At 40.4% G+C, this 21,781-nt stretch overlaps 1 protein-coding gene across 7 annotated transcripts in view; it reads left to right on the forward strand.

Moving 5' to 3' along the window:
• Positions 1 to 21,781, forward strand: part of MSRA (methionine sulfoxide reductase A) — a 426,874-nt gene that overhangs the window by 77,253 nt on the left and 327,840 nt on the right. The window lies entirely within an intron of this gene.

A 21,781-nucleotide genomic window follows, 5' to 3' on the forward strand; every position in this document is an offset into this window, starting at 1 on the left:
GGATTGCAGGGATAGAGGGATTTCTGGCTTGGGCGTGGCTGCAGATCTGTGTGGCATGAGTGGTGGTGAAGGTCAGTGGAGCGGAAGACATCTGTGAACTTAGAGGCAAAGGGATTCCATTGCTTTCTTTGGGGGCATTGAGACCACCCTTGAGTTCGGGTCAGAGAAGTAGGTGGAGAGACAATTGCCAAAGACATGAACAAAAGCAGGAACGTTTCTGAGGAGGTCAGTAGGTGAGGTGCATGAACCCAAAAGGGTTTTTCACAAAGAAGGGAGTGATGGTTTCCCCCTTCTGATTTCTGTTTGGTTTTTTTAAAAAGATTTTTTAATTGGAGTATAGTTGATACCCAATGTTAGCATTTTTGGGTGTACAACATAGTGATTCAATAACTCTATAGGTTATGCTATGCTCCCCACAAATGTAGCTACCATCTGTCACCATACAACACTATTAAAGTACTATTGACTATATTCTCTGTGCCGTACTTTTCATCTCCGTGATTTATTCATTCCATGACTGGAAGCCTGTACCTCCCATTTTGCCCATTCCTCCTTTACTCATTTTGCGCATTCCTCCCCCCTTTGGTAGCCACCAGTTTGCTCCCTGTATTTATGGGTCTGTTTCTGTTTTTTTTTTCCCATTCCTTTTTTTTTTTTTTAAATTCCACATATAAATAGAATCACATGATATTTATCCAAGGAAATGAAAGCATGAATTCAAAAAGATATATCCACCCCTATGTATATTGCAGCATTATTTACAATAGCCAAGATATAGAAGCACCTTGAATGTCCATTGATAAATGAATGAACAAAAGAAGATCTGTGACACACACATGTGCATGCACACACACACACACACACACACACTCTCTGGAATACTACTCAGTCATAAAAAAGAGTGCAGTCTTGCCATTCACAACATGGATGGGCCTAGATGGTAGTATATTAAGTGAAATAAGTCAGAGAAAGACAAACAGCACTTTCTGATTTCTTTGTTATAAATCTCTCTTCCTTAAGCACAAAATTTATGCTTTTATTTTTTTTTAAATAATTTATTTATTTATTTGACAGACAGAGATCACAAGTAGGCAGAGAGGCAGGCAGAGAGAGAGAGGAGGAAGCAGGCTTCTTGCTGAGCAGAGAGCCTGATGTGGGGCTCTATCCCAGGACCCTGGGATCATGACCTGAGCCGAAGGCAGAGGCTCTAACCCACTGAGCTACCCAGGTGCCCCCAAATTTATGCTTTTAATTGGGCAAGGTATTTGCTCCCATTTAAGGGAGCATCTGCTTGCTATACTTGTGAATCTTGGGGAAAACCCCAAAGTGACTTTGGTGCCATAATTGGAACTAAGACTCATTTCTTGCTCCCATGATTCTACTTTGATAATAAATAAGTTTTCCTTTATGACACATCAGTCAGTAAATAGAACAGAATATATGGTTAGATAATTAAAATTATTTTCACCATTACAATTATAATATGTCTTGTCATTTCAAATACCAAATATATGCTTATCATTCCTGAATTTTTGCAAGAAATCTATTATTCAAGGGTGCAGAGATGATTTTTTTTGGTTGAGTTAAACATTTTTATGGATTAGATATGAATTCAGTAAAAATAATTGAATTAAATTGGATGATATGAATAATTCATGACATGTAATTTCACATCAGTTCTAGCATAAAAATAAAGCTGTTGGTTTATGTGCTGGGAAAATGTATTTTATTATTTAGAAAGGTAGTGAACATTTATTATTTTGGAAGATAATTTACTTCATGTTTAAATTGAGATACTAAATTGTAAGATCGAAAGAAAGTATAAAATTTGAACTAAGAGGCCTTGAGGCAAGTCACCAGTTCCATCTACTTGACAAACCACTTGTTGCTATGTCTTGGTTATTAAGACAATGCTGTGATTTTAGATGATTTACCATGATAGTCTTCCAGATCTTGAGGAAAAGTCCAGTAATTGTGCCAGAACATGCTAGAGTGTACGAAGGCTGTCAGGTGTTCCCTTTGAAGAGCAGAGGGCAACTTTCTGGCTAGGTCTGGCCTCTAGGGCTGGGATCTCAGGTCCTTGACTGTACAGGACACTTTCTTACTTCTTCATCCTACTTCCCTATCATGCAGGCCAGGTATGTTTCTTTTCTGGTTAAACTTTAAATCCTTGCCAGAAGAGAGCATATAGTTGGGTCACTGGGCTGACTCCTGATATGGGTGGAGAACTGGCCTTTTCACACCTCTCGTTTGATCTGAATCTGGTACTGCTTGGGCAGCTTGTAAGAAAACCTGACTCCGTGGGAATTGTCGTTCTTTTTCTTCTTTTTTTTTTTTTTTTAATTTCTTTTCAACGTAACAGTATTCATTGTTTTTGCACCATACCCAGTGCTCCATGCAATCTGGGCCTTCTCTAATACCTACCACCTGGTTCCCCCAACCTCCTACCCCCTGTCCCTTCAAAACCCTCAGATTGTTTTTCAGAGTCCATAGTCTCTCATGGTTCACCTCCCCTTCCAATTTCCCTCAACTCCCTTCTCCTCTCCATCTCCCCTTGTCCTCCATGCTATTTGTTATGCTCCACAAATAAGTGAAACCATATGATGATTGACTCTCTGCTTGACTTATTTCACTCAGCATCATCTCTTCCAGTCCTGTCCATGTTGCTACAAAAGTTGGGTATTCATCCTTTCTGATGGAGGCATAATACTCCATAGTGTATATGGACCACATCTTCCTTATCCATTTGTCTGTTGAAGGGCATCTTGGTTCTTTCCATAGTTTCGCAACCGTGGCCATTGCTGCTATAAACATTGGGGTACAGATGGCCCTTCTTTTCACTCCATCTGTATCTTTGGGGTAAATACCCAGCAGTGCAATTGCAGGGTCATAGGGAAGTTCTATTTTTAATTTCTTGAGGAATCTCCACACTGTTTTCCAAAGTGGCTGCACCAACTTGCATTCCCACCAACAGTGTAAGAGGGTTCCCCTTTTTCCACATCCTCTCCAACACATGTTGTTTTCCTGTCTTGCTAATTTTGGCCATTCTAACTGGTGTAAGGTGGTATCTCAATGTGGTTTTAATTTGAATGTCCCTGATGGCTAGTGGTGATGATGTCATTCTTCTTAATGTGGAAGGTCATTTGTTCAATGACATCATTCATTCATTGAAAAATATTTACTGTGTTCTCATTCTGTGTATAGCCCAGGATCCTGGAACATTTGGGTCAATAACTCTTGGCAAATTTCTCACAAGGTTGGAAGGGTTGATGTGGTGGGGCTGGAGGCCAGGAGCAGGGAGGCCCAGATAAAAATTTTAATAGAAATTGAACCTGGATAATAAAAAACTTGGCCTAAGAATTGGGGGGGAGGGTAGGAGTTAGCTAAGCAGAGAGGAGAGAGAAGTGGGGAACATTTTAGGAGTGGGAATAACCTGTGCAGTGGTATTAAGGGGAGATGTAATCGGTCTGGAACTGCTAGCTGTTGCTGGAGGGAAATAGCATGGGGAGTATGGTGGGAGCTGAGGCTGGAGAGCATTCGGGACCAGTCATAAAGGCCCTCAGCTAACAGGCTAACAAGCTTGAACTTGACCCTGAAGGCAAAGGGGAGCCATTATGTGACACTGAATGATACATATATTCTGTGGGCTTCAAAGTCATCTGAACATCTCGAAGAAGAGTTCTTCCTCCTAAACATTTTTGGTTGTTCAAAATATCAATTGATCCACAAAGGTATTATATAATAGGTGATGTGGGTGGTATCTTAGCCTCTGCCTTCTTTTAATGAGGACAGGAAGTTTATTCACAGAAATAGATACCAGTAAGTGTTATTACTTATAGCAATATTACAACCTCTATTAGGCTACTAGAGTCTTTTGGCCATTTTATAGTAAGACAACCATATTCCTTTTCAGAAGGCCTTTGCCATAGCTTTTATGATTTAAGATTAATCAAAGGCACCAAAGCTCAGGTTTTCTACAAAACTCCGCCAGATTTTGGAGGAAAGTTCTATATTTATCCATTTTTGAAAGAAAAGAAAGGAAAACCCTAGAAATCATGCTACTTTTATACTTGGAAGATTATCTCCTGGGTAGGAACCCAAGGTTCCTATAATTAATAATTTAGAATTAACAAATTAATAAATACTGCCTGATGAGTGGAGTTGTGTCTCAGATCAAAGTTGTTGAAGCCAAATAAAATGGAGGAAGATGACAGACAAAATGGACTCCATTGTACACTGTTTAAGTCAGCCTTTCTTTGTTAAATAACATACACACACATACACCCACACATATTTATATTTATATTTGAGTTTTTATTCTAATTCCAGTTAGTTAACATACAGCGTTATATTAGTTTTAGGCATACAATATGGTGATTCAGTACTTCCATACAGCACCTGGTGCTCATCCACAGCAAGTGCTCTCCTTAATTCCCATCAATCTGTTTTCCTCATCACCCGCCAACCTCCTCTCTGGTGAGCATCAGTTTGTTCTCTATAATTAGGAGTCTGTTTCTTGGTTTGCCTTTCTTCCCACCCGCCCCCCACCTTCATGATTTGTTTTACTTCTTAAATTCCACATATGAGTGAAATCATATGGTATTTTTCTTTCTTTGACTGACTTATTTTGCTTAGCCTTTATACTCCTAGCTCCATCCATGTTGTTGCAACATGGAAAGACTTCATAATTTTTTATGGCTAAATAATATTCCACTGTGTGTGTGTGTGTGTGTGTGTGTGTGTGTGTGTGTGTGTGTGTGTGTGTGTATCTCACATCTCCTTTATCCATTCATCAGTCTCTTGGTACTTGGGCTGTTCCCACATCTTGGGTATTGTAAATAATACTTTTATAAATAGGGGTACATGTATCCCCTTGAATTTGGGTAAATACCCAGTAGTAGAATTACTGGATCATAGGGTGTTTCTATTTTTAACTTTTTGAGGAACCTCTATACTCTATACTCAAACTAGTGGCTGGACTAGTTTGCATTCCCACCAACAGTGTACAAGTGTTCCCTTTTCTCTGTATCCTTGCCAATACCTGTTGTTTCTTGTGTTGTTGATTTTAGCCATTCTGACAGGTGTGAGGTGATATTTCGTTGCAGTTTTGATTTCCATTTCCCTGATGGTAAGTGATGATGAACATCTTTTCATGTCTATCTGTATATCTTCTTTGGAGAAATGTCTATTCATGTACTTTCCTCATTTTTAAGCTGGATTATTTGTTTTTTGGGTGTTGCATTGTCTTTATATATTATATATACATACATATATATAATATGATTTAGTTTTTTATATATTTTGGATACTAACTCTTTATCAGATGTCTTTTGTAAATATCTTCTCCCATTCAGTAGGTTGTCTTTTGGTTTTATTGGTTGTTTCCTTTGCTGTGCAGAAGGTTTTAATTTTGATGTTAGTCCCAGTAGTCTGTCTTTCCTTTTATTTCCCTTGCTTCAGGAGACATATCTAGAAAAAAGTTGCTATGGCTGATGTCAAAGAGGTTACTGGTTGTGTTCTTGTCTAGGATTTTTAGGATTTCAAGTCTCACATTTAGGTCTTTAGTCCATTTTGAATTTATTTTTGTGTATGGAATAAGAATATATATGGTATATGGTATATGGTTCATAGGGTATATGAATTATATGGTATATGGTTCAGTTTTTTTTTCTTTTCATATAATTGTCCAGTTTTCCCAACACCATTTGTTGGAGAAACTGTCCTTTTCCTATAGGATATTCTTTTCTGCTTTGTTGAAGATTGACGATATAAATAACTACATTATTTTTGTTAAATGATGAATGCTTACTATGAATGAAGTCATTAGTACCCCAAAATACAAAGAAAGTAAAAATCATTGAAAAACTTTATCCCTTAAGGATAACCACAAGTGATATTTTGGTAAACATAATTTTCAGACATTGCTCTAGATCTCTTAGTCACTCTCAGTTTGTAAATTCTGGAGTGGTCTGTCCTTTCTGTAAGATATCTTTTGTGATTGTCTAGACTTTGTCTTATAAACAAATAAGATATATATAAAGTATGATGAGGGAAAGGAGAAACGAAATCATTTGTAATTATCATTTATTTGGACCCCCTACTTTTTGTAATGTGGTAAAATATACATAATATAAAATTACCATTTTAATCATTTTTTAAAAAGTTTTTTTTTTTTTTTTAATTTGAGAGAGAGTGAGAGTGTGCATGAGCGGTGTGTGGTGGGGAGGGGTAGAGAGAGAGGGAGCAGCAGAATTTCCACTGAGCAGGGAGCCTGACTGGGGCTCCATCCCAGGATGCTGAGATCACGACTGAGCAGAAGGCAGACACTCAACCGACTGAGTCACCCAGGTGCCCCATTTTAACCATTTTTTAAGTGTGTGGTTAAAAGTGGCATTAAGTAAAACATAGTGTTGTATAACAATCAGCACTATCCATTTCTGGGACTCTCCCATCATCTCAAATAGAAACTGTATCCATAAAACAATAGCTCCCTATCTTCGCTTTCCTGAGCCCTTGAAAACCTCTATTTTACCTTTTTCTCTATGAATTTGCCTATTCCAGATATATCACATAGAGTGGAATCATACAGTGTTTGTCATTTTGTGTTTGGCTTAGTTTTCATTTAGTATAATATTCTCAGGGTTCTTCCATACTGTATGATACATCAGAATCTCATTCCTTTTAAAGGGTGAATGATATTTGTATATACCACATTCTGTTGGATAAGCCACTGTTTGAATTTGGTTCAGAGTTCATACTTGTGTTTAGTGGTCACTTTACAGAACAGATTTGTTTCACAAGAGTAGACGTCACTAGAGATAGCACCCAGAAAGAATGAACAGAGGGTGATATAATAAATGATATTCTCTAGGGATCTTCCCTGAAAACTTACTATTTAGCGTTAAACCAATCAATGAATATTTGATACCGGGGTTAAGGACATTTGTTATATTTATGATAAAAGAGAATTGGGTAAATTAGCAAGTACTTTAGCTGACTTGATTAAAATTCACAAGGTTGTTGTTAAGTAGAATAAATACATAATTAAAAAATGTCAGAGTTTGAATAAGTATAAGTAGAGAAATTCAGATAGGAAAATTATATATTATTACCTTCATGGTGTTATAGGAATTTAAATCTTATTTAATTCCAGATTCTTTTTCAGACATTCAGGAAGAATGGATTTTTGTATTGTCCACATGTGGAGTGATGTCTCTTTGTGGGCATGCTGCCTGCTGTCTTTTCATCAAGGGCAGTGCTCCTCAGACTGGAGTGAGTTGTGGCCATCCTCATGGGCCATGGTGCACTGGGGGAGAGCAGATATAGTCTCCCTCTGTATGTGTTCCTCAGGAGAGCTTTAAGAATTTTCTGTTTTAATTCCAGTGATAATAAAGCATTAACTTAAACATATTCAAGATCATGTGGCATTACTGGGTTCTTTGCCACTTCTGACTTTGACTGTCTTTTAGTGTATTTGAACTTTGTTGACTCATATTAATTTGTAATTCTCCCAAGGCATCTCTGTGGAGGCTGGTGTGGCTCCCTTAGCTAGTAGCTGAGCCCAGAAAGTGAGGTACTCAGCATTCACCTCTCAGCCTGGCTTTGTTGTCTGTGCAAGTACATTTTATGAGGCAAATTCTGCCTGTGGTGGTATTTTAAATTTAGGCCAGTCTCCAGAATGGGAAGGGGCTTCTGTATTGTACCTTATTCCTTTAGGTAATGCTAAGGACCTCCCCCAAAATTCTTTGTTCTTCAACTCTTGGGTTTTGTCAGAGGTGCTATTCATTACCTCGTTTTTTCATCCATTGCACAAATATTTACTAAATGTTTTCTATGTGAAGGACACGTTATAATGAATTATATCAAAACCTTGTTAGGTTAATTATATTTAAATTGATATATTTTTTTCCAGGACAGGAGATGAGGAAGACATTCAAGTCTCCTTGGTAAATTTCCAAATGCCTTTACTGTCAGCCTTACTTAGGCAGCAACATTGCATAATACGTGCTGTCTGTAAGTCTTAATTTCCTCACTGGTTGGCAAACCCCTCGAGGGGAGAAGACTCTATCTCACACTATCCCAACTTTGTTTTGTACAAACAGAGGAACTTTGGGGTTAATTGATGGATTCTATCAACCAGAACATCCTCTCTCTCTAGCTTCTGGTTGCCTGAAACTTATTTTTAAACAGACAGACACAAATTTGCTTCATGCTCTTTCTTGACATAGGCCTTCTTTGGTATTGTTATTATCATTAGTGGTAATGGTGGCGATGTGGTATTGTAGAGGCAGAGATGTAAAGAGAAGTGAGCACGGCTTTAGGTGAACAGACTGGCTCTCCTACTTGGGAAAATTCATTTGACTTTCAAAATGAGAATTGAAATATACATCTTTCAGGGTTGCCGAGAAAACGAAACAAAACAGCATATGTGTAAAATAACGAGGTGAAGAAATTGCAGTGGCAGTAACTTGAAACAATGATTTTCCTTCTTTTGCCCTCTGAACAGATGCCTCCGTCTGCCCCCTTCCCCCAGCCTTAGGTTCAGGGAAACCAGAGCCCTAGGAAGCAGGATCAGTTTCAGTAACAATTAGAACACAAATTTCCCTGGATGGGACTCTGTGGATCATGAGGGGTAGAAATGCTGTTAATTGGCATTTTTAGATTTTTCTTTTCCCAGTTCCCTATCCTCAAGCCCTGGGAAGGGAACAAATGCAGAGATACCAGTGACTTGGAATATAAAGGCATTTTGTGTTCGTAAACAGTCAAGTCAAATCTGTGTCCGAAGCTGCTTGTACTTGTGAAAGCAGTGAGCATCTGACTTGCTCACATTTGGCATTTGGCATATGTTAGTTCCACTCCCTACATCCTTTTTCCCTTATTTCTTTCTCTCTCCAGTGATACATGCATACATATAACCCAGAACACATGTGGCAGCAATGAGGATTATAAAGTGTGTGTGTGCCTGTGTGTGTCCCCATTGGTCTGTGCACAACCGGAACTTACCTCCCTTAGGAGGACCTGGGTACCTGGGAATGTTGGCAGGTGCATTTCTGGTAATCGCATTGACTGGGGATGATTACTGGCATTATCAGGGATGCAGAACTTTCAGCAGAGTGAGGGATAATCCCCCACAACCGAGAATGGTCCTGCCCTAAATGCCAGCAGCATGCCCATTGAAAACCACGGTGCATTTAGAGTGTGGTGGACTCCTCAGCAACTTTGTGAATCGGAGGTGGTTTATAATTCTCTCATAAAGGATAACAACTTTTCAGGGGAAGCAAGAGAGTCTATACCTTAACTAATGGTATTACTTGGCGAAAATAGTGACTGAATTTTGATTCTTGTTGTGGAATTCTAGATAGGTTCCATTCTGCCTGATATGTGAATATTCTTTTGGATTTTAGGGCATTGCTCTCACTGGTCTCTTAATATAGATGTGGGTGAAACAAAGGTGGCTACTCTTTGGATTCCTCCCCCACCGCCCCAGACATTCTTTCTTTAGGAAGCTATTAGATAAAAAATTGGGTAGGCTTTGTGGACAAGGCATTTCACCAGAAAAATAATCTTAGCATCACTGTGCACACACACAGAGACTGCACACACAAAGAAACTTTGCAGGGCTCTTTTGATATGACATAGGGAAACTGACAGTGCCAATAATAGCATCGGGCTATATCTCTCACAGTGCTTTTGAAGGCATAGAAAGCAAATGACAATTCCAGCGGTAGCTAAGATATATTTTGCCGTGGCTGGAAAGAAACTGGCATTCTTATAGGAGTCCAGGAAATTGTCTTTGAGCCTTTGAAGGCATACAGAAAGCTAATGACACCTCAGAGGAATAGCGTTCTCAGGTTTTAGATGCCACAGATGCCAGCGATGCTAAAGCCAGGATATAAAACCTTTCTTATAGGGCCTTTAAGAATCCTCAGTGTGCTTTTATTAGCAGGCTGAGTGTGTATATAGAAATGTTAATGGTCTGTGGAGCAAGCTCAGCTTGTTTTTGCAAACTACAGAACTATAAAAGTTATCAGAAAGGACACACGCTCTCCTTCCTTCCTTTGTTCCTTTGTTTTTTTATTTGTTTCCTTTTCTAGACACTAGAGTACCTATCATGGGCTGGGTTCTGTGGACACAAACGTGAGTCCCATGTGGACTCTTCTGTCTAGAAACTGGCCACCTAATGCGGGAAGAAATGTGTGCATTAATATCTACAATGCAAGGTAGAAAGTGATAATGATGCAAATAAAGCACAAATTAAATGGAAATTTAGCCACAGAAGAAATTACTTCTGGCTGATAGGATCGCAGAAAGCTACACAGAGGAAAGAGTAGAAATGGTATTTAACTGTTTTCAGGAATGTGTAAGATTTGGGCAGGTAGCAATTAGCTTGTAGGAAGAAAGAAGTGAGCATTATGAGGGAGGGCACCCCAAGCTGGTGGAATAGCATTGGAAAGGTTAGGGCAAGAGTTGTGCCAACTGGGAAACAGTGAAGGGTGAGGAGGGTTCTGGTATGTCCTTCTGATCATTCAGAATTATTGCTCATTAATTAATGATTTGGAATTCTGGTCCTTCCATGTTGATGTGCTACGGAAATTCCTCTGGAGCTTGTTCAAAAAGGGAGCCTCTCCACACACCCTTGTTGAAAAGATCTGAGATCCTGTCGTCCCTCACTGCCTCTAGCCAGTGTTGGCCCAGCAGCCAGCCACTAGGCACTCTTGCCATGTGTGTCCCTGAGCTGGGACACAACGCTGGAATGCCGAGGGTCCAGAGGGAAGTGGAAATTATTTCTCGAAGGAGTAAAATCCCCAAATCTCCTCTTAAGCAGCTGCAATAACATCTCCTATTTTATTTAATTTTCTTTTAATGGAGAAGCTAGTTATGTTAAATGAAAGCAAACGACTGGTAAAGATTTGAATGTTGTTTATAAGTCTTTTTCTATGATTTTTTTAATTGAGTTTTTTTGTGTCCTAATTGATTAATAAAGGGAAGAATGAGGGGAAGACTGAAGGGTATTATATTCTATCAGGGTTCAGATAGAGAGAAATGATTCTCACCTTGCCAATAAAATCCTCAAGGTTGTTTGCTATTTTTAATTTATCTGAGCAGTGGTTTTCACATTGATCCTGATCATTCTGTAAATAGGAAATTTTACCCAAGAAAGTGAAATTTCCCCCTCTACAAACAAATTTGGGCTTTCGGGTTGCTTATCTGATGTGAATGATGTCAGGCCCGTATTCCACTGTGGTTGTGCCCAGGCCACTGTCTGACATTTTTCTAAGTAGATTCTCTGCAGTGTCTTTGGCCCTAACTGCTCCACAAGCCCAGTGCCTGGCTGTCATGGTGTATGTTCTGTGACTGACCCAGGTACAAAGAGCATTCTGCCCACCAACAAGCCCCATGGTCATGTCTGAAACATCAAAGTTTGTTGTAGCTTGCCTTCAAAGTTCCCTGCTGCCTGGCTCGCTCCTGCCTACATCACTGTCTCCTGACTCTTCCATACAAAGCACTTTCCCAAACATTTAAAAGTCCAACCACAATCCTATGAGATATGTAATAAGCATACTGGTTACTATTTACCAAGTGCCCGTTGTGTGTCTGATACTGTGCTAGGATCAGAAGGTGAAATGATTTACCCATAGCCATAAAGTAAATAGGTAGCACTTAGAACCCAAAGACTGGGTTTGGACTTGCAGTCTGGATGGATCCCACACTTTAAGAGAACAAGGTCTTGGCCATTTTAGTAACTGCCACTGAGCTGGAAGGTCAGAAATCTCCATAGCAGGGCTGGCCTTACATAAATTGTACTTTACTCAGAACAGGTGCTCTATGGGCTCCTGGCTTGGAGCTGAATCCTATAGGAGTGCCTTTTAAAGGCCTGGAACTGCCCAACTCTCAGGGAAGCAAAGTGATATTGGGTGTGGTTGCCCTGGGACGTTGCCGCTGGTCCCTGGATCTACTGTTGGAGAGACATACTTTCGGCATCTTATTTTTCATGGACTGTGTGTGGAGGCAGTGAGGGTGGTTGGAGGGGATAGATGACTATTGATTGAGCATCAGCTCAGTGCTGGTGCGAGTACAGTACATTTTGTTCTAGCTCCTTGGGTCCTCATGACCACACTGTAAGATTCATATTATTGACATGTATTAGAAATGAGGACAGTACTGTGGGGGCACCCTGGCTCCTGTGGTCCCCAACTTAGGGAGATGTGTGGTCCATACCCAGGTCCAGCTTTGTTCTTGCCTCTGTGTTTCAGTGCTTCATACAAGGTCCTGGCCGTGCGCATGACTAGATCTTAGGGTTTTCCCCTCTGACCCTCCAGGAAAGATGTTTAATTTTTATTATTTTTTAAAGATTTTATTTATTGAAAGAGAGAAAGATCACAAGCTGGGGGAGGGGCAGAAGAAGAGGGACAAGCAGACCCTTTCTGAGTGGGGAGCCCAATGGTGGGCTTGATCCCAGGACCCTGAGATCATGACCTAAGCCAAAGGCAGTTGCTTAACCGACAGCCATCTAGATGTCCCCAGGAAAGATATTTTAGAGACAACCTGTATTAGGGTCAACTAGCCTAATAGGTGGGCTTTGCTGTCTGCTAGCTGTGCAACCTTTCAAGCTGAGCCTACACAAACATTAGTTTTATTATCTCTAAAGGTAGAAAAAAAGGATTATTACTAGGTTTAAGTGAGAAAATTAATGTAAAGTACAAAGCATGTGGCCTGGCACATGGTAAGTGCTTAAGATGGTAGCAACTGTTGTTACTGTGATTCTTTGAGGCTGACTCTTAATTGGATACATATCCTCACATGTAAATCTACCTCTTTAGATCCTGTCTTAAAAGAACTTGTGTCCTGTTAAGTGATAAAATGTTTCCATGCTGTCTGTTTTTCTGCCTTCACTCTTCCATTCTCCCTATCTTCCTGTCGCTCTGTTACAGGTGAGTTTCACCACCTTCCAGGTGCAAGTTGGTAGCTATTACCATATGAGAAGATGAGAAAATAGCTTACTGCTTCCTGATGGTGTTCACCAGTTGGAAAACACAATACAACACTTTAAATCTTTTAGTTTCTTTATTTATTTTTAATTTATTTTTAAAAGATTTTATTTACTTATTTGAGAGAGAATGAGTGAGAGAGAGCCTGAGAGAGGAGAAGGTCAGAGGGAGAAGCCGACTCCCCGAAGAGCTGGGAGCCCAATGTGGGATTTGATCCTGGAAGTCTGGGATCATGACCTGAGCCAAAGGCAGCCGCTCAACCAACTGAGCCACCCAGGTGCCCACTTTAAATCTTTCAATGTTGAACTTTTGTGGAGTTAGCATTTAAACTGGAGGTGAATATTTTCCATGCCCATCTAGGTGGTACAAAAAGGAATTTTAATGGCTACCTTGTCGGGGTTGCTCTCCAACGCATGTGACAGCAGGATATATACAAGTCTGTGTCACACACTGAGTCACTGTCAGTGTTTCCTCTGGCTTGGGGACCCTTTGCTAAGAGGCTTGTTTTTCTGCACAATCTCTGGTCTAAGTTTACTTGTGGCCCACTGATATTTCCCTGACAACAGTCCAGACCAGTCTGCATGCATCCTGATAGACCCCCAAAGCCAAGATGGTGACAGAAACAGCCCAAATTCTATTAGGTAGTAATCAAAAGTGTAGGAGGGAAGTCTTCTCCTAGGGCAGAACAGAGCAACTAAACCAAATGTTTGGTTGGAATATGTCTGCGATGAACCTACTTTAATTTTTCTTTAAAAATGTCATTCATTACATTTTCCTTTCAAATGTTGTACAAGCTGTGCTCTGACTGCAGTGTAGGCTTTCTAAGAAATCAGTCCCAGAGAACTCTTGCTGGAGTGTTCTGTATCCAACGTAGGCTGTACAAGGTAAAGCTGTTGCTAAGGGAATCAGCTGAAGAATTTGAAAAAAAGAAAATATATATATATATATATATATTCCATTTTTAAATTTTTATTTATTTGAAGATTTTATTTGTTATTTTAGAGAGAGAGAGCACAAGCACAAGTGGGAGGAAGGGAGGGGCAGAAGGAGAGGGGGAGAAAAACTCAAGCAGACTCTATGCCCAGCATGGAGCCCGATGCAGAATTTGATCTCACAGCTCTGAGATCATGACCTGAACCGAAACCAAGAGTCCGATGCTTAACCGACTGAGCCACCCAGGTTCCCCTGGATTTAAATTTTATGTAACATCTGACCCAAACTTTACTGCAGGGTGAAGAGGGAAATGGAGTGTGGGAAGACTAACGAAATAGGTACCATCATTTCAGAACTGTTTACCAGTAGGGTTTATATTTCTCTCTGCTCATGAACAATTCTATTTTTTTTTAAAGGTCCTAGATAAGCTCTAACTACAAAAAACTATCCTCCATTTCAGGCCATGCCCTGGCCCTGGCTTTCATTGCTAGGGGTTGGTTACTTCAGAGAGAGGCAAAGCGATGGGGAAGAAATAGTTCTCCTATGTTTTAACCACTGAAACAAATCTCTAGAGTGAAAAAAGGAATTGCACAGTTCACTGGATGTGATTTTTTAAAAAATTGGTTTTATTCTACCTAAGTTTTGTTTGTTTCTTTCTACCTAGAATGCTTTATTTTTTTTTTTTGCACTCTTTTATACTAGATAGAAAGCAACCATTTTCTTATGCTGAAAAATAGTTAAAGCAATTCCAGTGGGTAATGTGCATGATTTGATTAGTAATATTGAGATCTGACTCATGTGCTGGGTATTATATTAGGAATTTAATGTACATTATCACACTTAAATTTATACTATGATTGACATGATCCAAAGTGTATGAAATGCACAGGAACTGAATGTGCTAGCATTGTTCTCTGCATTTATGTGCCCTTGTGGTAAATAGATTTAGAGTGAACCACATGACATTACTGTTTTGTGAGCAAAAAGAACCAAATATTAGCAATGTCATATAGTTTACCCCAGCAGAGAGGTGTGTATATCAAACTCCTAGACATGGTTGTAGAATTTCCACAAAAACATAGGATATTTCACAAAAGCATAGTTAATAATGCAGGAAAGTAAAATTTTGAAATGCTTCATCTATTATTAATTCCAGAACTGAAGAGCCACAGGGATGCTCAGGGGTTGTGTGTTGGCCCTGCCTATTTTACAGAAATGAGGCCCCGAGAGGTAAGGGGACTAGCCTGGTGTCCTGGGGTGAGTTAGTGCCAAATGTGAGGCTGGGACTTAGGCCTTTGTGGCTTCGGGAACACTGTGTTTGACCTTCCCCTACTAATTTTCACAGTTACAGGCCTTCAAAGCCCATTTTGCAGGTGGGGTCTCTGACTTAGGAGTAAACTAACTGGTACAGTCCTGTGGTTGTGCTAGGCACAGGCATTCTAGGGAATGAGTTGTTTTTTGGTGCAGAGAAGTGTCTTGGGAAAGAGTTAGATATTCCACATGGAGGTTGTATCGGGTGTCGGGCGGTCAGGTGGGAGGGGTGGACAGCACAGAGCAGGGGCCTGTGTGTACTTGGGGAGGGCCAGCAGGACAGGCTGTGTGCAGCCTGGCTGGCTGAAGGGATGACCGCCTTAGGCCATTTGGTGCCCTTCCTTCCACCCTGTCAGAAATGCTCTGGGTTCCCTCCGCCCTAGGCTGGGCTGAACTTGTTGGTCAGGAGTGGTCCCGCAGTTTGTCTCTTCATCTCTTGGGGATTTTACCTTAGGGGTTCTTACTGTCCTTCCCTGCCTCTGGCACTGTCCTCGTCTATCTCACAAGGCCTCAGTGATTTTGAGTTTTGGGGAGAGAGGGTTTAGTGTTCAAGACCCAACATTTCCTTTTCTCTCAGAAGGGGCTCTGTACCCCTGCCAGTTTGCTTACTCTGGGTCTAGCAACTTCCGAGTCCCATACGTCCCTCCTTGTGTTCCCACTCACAAGAATAAAGTTCTACTGCATGAGACCACTAAATTCAAATGTGTAGATAGTAAGTACCCTGTGGAATATATACATCTTGGCAGGGACTATGGACTTGTGATTTTCAAAACTATAAAATGTTTAAAAATTGGGACAAAGGTAAATGGAGCATATTCCTTTTCTTTCTTTCTTTTGTTAAAGGTTTTATTTATTTGTCAGAGAGAAGGGGAAGGAGAGAGAGAGAAAGAGAAAGGCAGGCAGAGGAAGAAGCAGCAGAGAAGGATCTCTGCTGAGCAAGTAGCGCAATGTGGGACTCGATCCCAGGACCCTGGGATCACGACCTGAGCCAAAGACAGACGCTTAACAGACTGAGCCTCCTGGACGTCCCAGCGTATTTCTTTTTACATAGTAGAAATCAGTGCATAGGGACGCCTGGGTGGCTCACTTGGTTAAGCAGCTGCCTTCGGCTTAGGTCATGATCCCAGCGTCCTGGAATCAAGTCTCACATTGGGTTCTTTGTTCGGCAGGGAGCCTGCTTCTCCCTCTGACCCTGCCTGCCACTCTGTCTGCCTGTGCTCACTTGCGCTCTCTCTCTCTCTCTCTCTCTCTCTCTGACAAATAAATAAAGAAAATCTTAAAAAAAAAAAAAAAGAAATCAGTGCATAGCAAGTAGAGTGGCTCACATAGATAGGGGACATATTTTTCTGGAATTCTGCAGCTGGGGCAGGAATCCATACTTAGAGCATACGGAGTTTAATCCTGGATCACCTCTCCTGTCAAACCACAGGTTTACCTGTGACTATATCTTTGCCCCAGTCCTTCACCATTCCTCTGTATGCCTTTCTCAGAATTAGGAATGGTCTCTTCTTTTCTCCTGCCACTGAATTTCCCCCCTGCTAGCTATCCACTGTGGAAGGCTTGCAGTCATGTCTGAACACCTCTGGTCATTGCTCCCATGGACCTGAAAAGACTTTTTGCTCCTTTACTGAGATAAATCAAATACACACTTCTCTTGAGTTTTCCAGTAACCTGTGATGTGTGTTGGTCTGAGAAATTTGCTTCCACCTCAAATCCTTGTTTTATACAGAGGAGGGTATACATTTAACAGCAAAAGAAAACTCATCCTCTTTGGGGGGGATTATGGATGGCTCGGTAAACCATTACTGGTGGCTTCTACATTCTAACACCAACTTTAGAAAATAACGTGTCTGCTTTTGTTTCCCGAGTTCACTTAAAATTTTATTTTTTCAAATTGGTTTTCAGTATTCGTGTGTAAAGAAATTGTTTTCTGGTTTTTTAAATTTAGGAACTTTGAGGGGCCTGCCATTTTTCATGGCCATCATCTGAAAGATCCTGTTGACATTCAGAAGTTAAGTGCTCTTTTTTGACAGCAGAAGGGGCTGTCTCAGATATGCACTTGGAACCGGCATTTATTTTTTTTGTTTATTCTGTGCCTGTTTCATTGTAAGAGGATTGTGGTATACTGGGAAATGAAAGAATTCAGTGGAAACTCCTTTCATAGTAAATGAGCTAAGCCATTAGAAAGAACTGACCATAGGCTTAATAGGAATCAGACGTGTGATGTTGGAACTAAAACAGTTAGTACAGAAGGTTTCAATCTTTTATAAAGTAGGAGAACCTGTTTCTCAATGGAAATCCTGGAACCCTATGCTTAAACCGGCAGCGGCACTGAGTCGTGGTAACGGAGGTGGAAGGAGCCCAGTGCTGCCTGCTCTACTCCCTTCTTCCTTAAGTAATTTCCCCTTAGAAACTGGAAAACCATTGTGCTAATACGTATATATATGTATTATATATACTATATACTATACTATATATATTATATAGACTACTATATATACTATATACATTGTAACACTTTATTTACTTAAGGGATTATTATATATATATAGTAATTTAGTGTTACAATTTTAGAGGCATGCTTTTATACATCATTTTATTTGGCTCTGGGAAACAGGCAGCAAAGATATTCATATGTCCAAGGCCCCCATTTCTTAAAAAAGGAAACTGAGGATCAGAGAGGTTAGTAGCAAGTCAAAGGCCACACAGCTAATTTGTAAGACAGCAGGATTCAAATATGGCTCTTCTGACTCTTAGATTAGGGCTCGCTTCCCTGAATCAGGGTTGTCTATGGACAATAAAGAAGTCCAGGCTTCTTTGGACTGGTGAAACTCTTTCTGGAATGTTTGGTTTAGTGGTGGGTGATAAATAGGAGGGTGTCCTGAGCGGGGTGACTGGGATATAGCCCTTCACATTATAGAAAGATGTGAAGGACTTTAAAATGGAAATGTCTTTAGGAGTTATTACGGGTGTGAACTGGTGTCAGCAAGTGCACGAGATGCCAAGTAAGGAGGAGCTGGAAGCTCTGAGGGCTGGAGGGTCTTGCGAGCTTTGGGGTGAATGGGTGTAGATGTTCCAGCAAAGGAAGGGAGTGTAAGAAGACTGGGAGTCTTCATCTTCCTTCATTTCAGAGATAAGCATTCTGTGGCTCAGGGGACACATGTGGTCCACCAATTTTCAAAATACAGTCTTTGTTCTTTTTTTTCAGGGTAGAAATTAGAAGGCTGCTTTCATGTTTCTACCTCTCAAGTATGTCAATTTTTTCAATGACAGTCTTTTATTCAATATAGTAGGTAATCTGAATTGTAAGAGTACTGTATATTTCCCCATGGGACTGAATTAAGCTATTTGCATTTTGAATGGAATAAAAGGCTCTAAAAACATTTTCTTGCCCCCTCCTGAATCATCCTTGGAAAAAGAGAGGTTGCTCTCCACTGATTATTTCATAATTTTATCAGGGTAAAAGCCACTTTGCCGAATGAACGCCTTTGGGAGTGTGATGATGCTAGCAGAGAGGTAAGCCCAGAGGGCTGACAAGGCAGTGAGAGAGTTTGGGTTTCACCTGACAGCAGCAGCAACAAAATCACAACCACAGAGCCAGGCGTCAGGAGCAGACCGCCTGCTCCTGGTGAGGAGGTGCCAGGTTCCCCCTCCCTGGAATGGGTAGATGCCATGCACGGAGGACTGCACCTCTAGGTCAGGGGTGCCTTAGACCGCTCCGTTCTTCTGAAATCCAAGATTGTATTACTGTAAAAGTTTTCACGGAGCTCTCAGTTCAGAATGAGTAACTTGACTTTCTTGCATTTTAGTTAGTAATGTCGAGGAATACTTAGGTTCCAGCACTGGAATACTTCGTTTTCTTATGTTTTGTGAATTTCTCACTCTTAAAATGTTCTCAGAAGGAATCTGCGAATGTTCCTTGGACAAGATTTGCTAATATATTTTAAGAGCATATAATCTGTAAATAACAACTAATCTGAATATTGTAATGGCAAAAACAGTAGTCTACATACTTTTTCTTTTAAAAACAATGTTTTTAAGGCTTGGAATGACCCTGGTGTTGGTAAATGTGTCCCCAATGTAAAAAGTACAGTGATGCTGTGTTCCTGAAAAATGTGTATAAGGTGCCTGTATTTTTCATTTGTTTGCATAGGTTTTCAAAGATTTCCTATTTTCATTTGTGATTCATTTTCAGATTCCAAGTAGTTTTTCATAACTGTTTCGCGTTGCCGTTCTCAGTCAGTGTTAGGACTCAGTGGTCTATAATAAATTTGTGTTTCAGTGTACTAAGGGCCTAATATTACAAATGAAAAAAGAAATGAACAAACAGAAAACCCCTAAGTGAACTATTTTGTAATACACAAAATTTCCCAATTTACCCATTTTATAATTTGGATTTTCTTGTAGCAGAGGTGGAGAGCACTTTTTCTATCATAAGTCACTGATCACCAGGAAGAATGAATCACAGTCTGCTAAGGAAAGAGCAACTTAATTTCTTTCTTTCTTTCTTTCTTTCTTTTTTTTTTTTAAAGATTTTTATTTATTTGACAGACAGAGATCACAAGTAGACAGAGAGGCAGGCAGAGAGAGAGGAGAAAGCAGACTCCCTGCAGAGCAGAGAGCCTGATGCGGGGCTCTAATCCAGGACCCTGGGATCATGACCTGAGCTGAAGGCAGAAGCTTTAACCCACTGAGCCACCCAGGTGCCCTGCAACTTAAATTTCTTTAAGAGAGAAATGCGTTCTACTTCTGTGCCTTAAAAAAATAAGAACAGAGAATATAAAATCTGTGTTTAATAAATGCTAGAGGTAAAAATTAAGAGAGATTGAAGATGAAAATAAGAAGGGAGAGAGCTCACACACACCCACCCACACACACACACACGGAAACAAAGGACAAAACAAAGATGTGGAGTAAGAGACAGAGACAAAATGAAGCAGACACCCAGAGAACCACAGGAACATGTGTAAGGCTGCAACCTGAAATCTTTTTTGAGGGCCAGGCAGGTAATGACGTGATATGATGAGAAGTGGAGGCAAATGTGAATTGTGGAGTGTGTGTCCCACCTAAAGGCGCTCAAATCCAGCAAAACAAAACCGTCATGCTGACGAAAGGAAATCCATCTGTCACCTCCCAGCCACCAGGTTAGACCCCTGGGTTATGGACACCCACCGAAATAAGAGCTAACATTTACTGAGGGCGTACTCTGTGCCAGGCCTTGATCAGTGTGCCTTCCCTGTGATGACTCCAATTGTCACAGCATCCTCCAAGGCTTATTCTACTGCTCTTATCCTTATTTCTGAGATGGTTATGGTGCTTACACACCTGGTAAGTGGTGAAGCTGAGATCAGAGCAGGAGACACCTTGCGATGGTCAGAATGTATTCATGTGTGGTATTTTATGTGTCATCTTGGAAACTCTTTGAGGTAAGCAAGGTAGCTACTCTGATTCCCATTTTATAGACGAGGAAACTCAGATTCAGAGGGCTGCCTTGACAGAGGGCTTCCATCTGGCAAGTGATGGAGCTAGTATCCAAGGGCTTCTGCCTCTAAATCTGGGTTCTTTCCACTACCCCACACCACCCTGCAATGATTTAAACTAAAAGACGTGGATCCGTCTCAAGGGAACTGTGTTTTTTTTCTAGAGTTGTAGCCTTTCTGAAAAATGTGAAGCTTTTACTTATTTTTTTTTTCTACCGTTGGGGAGGAATATTTAATACTTGTAGCATTTAAATTCCCCTCACCCCCTTCCAGGTCTTGAACCCCCTTTCAGAGGATGTTTGGGTTTATTTTTAATGTCACACTTTCCCTTCCTCTGCAGTTGAAAGGGGACATTGAGTATGATTCACCCAGTAGATTTTTCCTAGGCTATTTGATAAGACTATTTTAAAAAGAAAGGTTCACTGCCAAAGTCAGTTTCAGTTACAGCCATAAGAGTTTTAAGGTGGTATTTACTGATACAGATTTTCTTATTACACCGTTTTTTAAATTATTTTGAGTAGGCATTGGAAAACAGCATTACTTTAAAACCATGTTCTTATTTTTTAAGATCTTAATTGAAAATTAGACATCCTTGGGAACAAAGGAAATACCTTCCTTTTCCTAACCCCTGTTCTGATCTTTTATTTTGTGCCTCCTGTAAATTCAGAGAACTTTGTTATATGGAGTGGGAGCTGGAATATTTTGCTGGGACCTGCTTCGACTTCTCCCACGCCCTAAATCAAGAAATTAAGCATGATTTGATCAAAAGAATGATATGAAAGGAAGATTCCCTTTGCCACAATTTTGTTTTGTCCTTTCCTTTCAGGGGAGAGAGGGGCTGAAATGTGCTTAATTATTTGCTACATTTCCTGTGTGTACATATTTATCCCTCATATTATCTGAGACCAACTGAAGAGGGAGTGTTTAGAAAAGAGAGGAAAGCTAATACAAGTTGAAAGTAAGATGCTTGCATCTTAATTTTAAGAGAACACAGAAAGCCAAATGCTTTCAGAAAAGGGCCCCTTCATGGAGTAATTTGCCTGGTATGGCATCACAGTTTGCTGTATA

The sequence above is a fragment of the Mustela putorius genome, unplaced genomic scaffold (assembly GCF_011764305.1).
Source record: "Mustela putorius furo isolate JIRA1106 unplaced genomic scaffold, ASM1176430v1.1 tig00000242_pilon_pilon_pilon, whole genome shotgun sequence".
In the NCBI taxonomy this organism is placed as follows: Eukaryota; Metazoa; Chordata; class Mammalia; order Carnivora; family Mustelidae; genus Mustela; species Mustela putorius.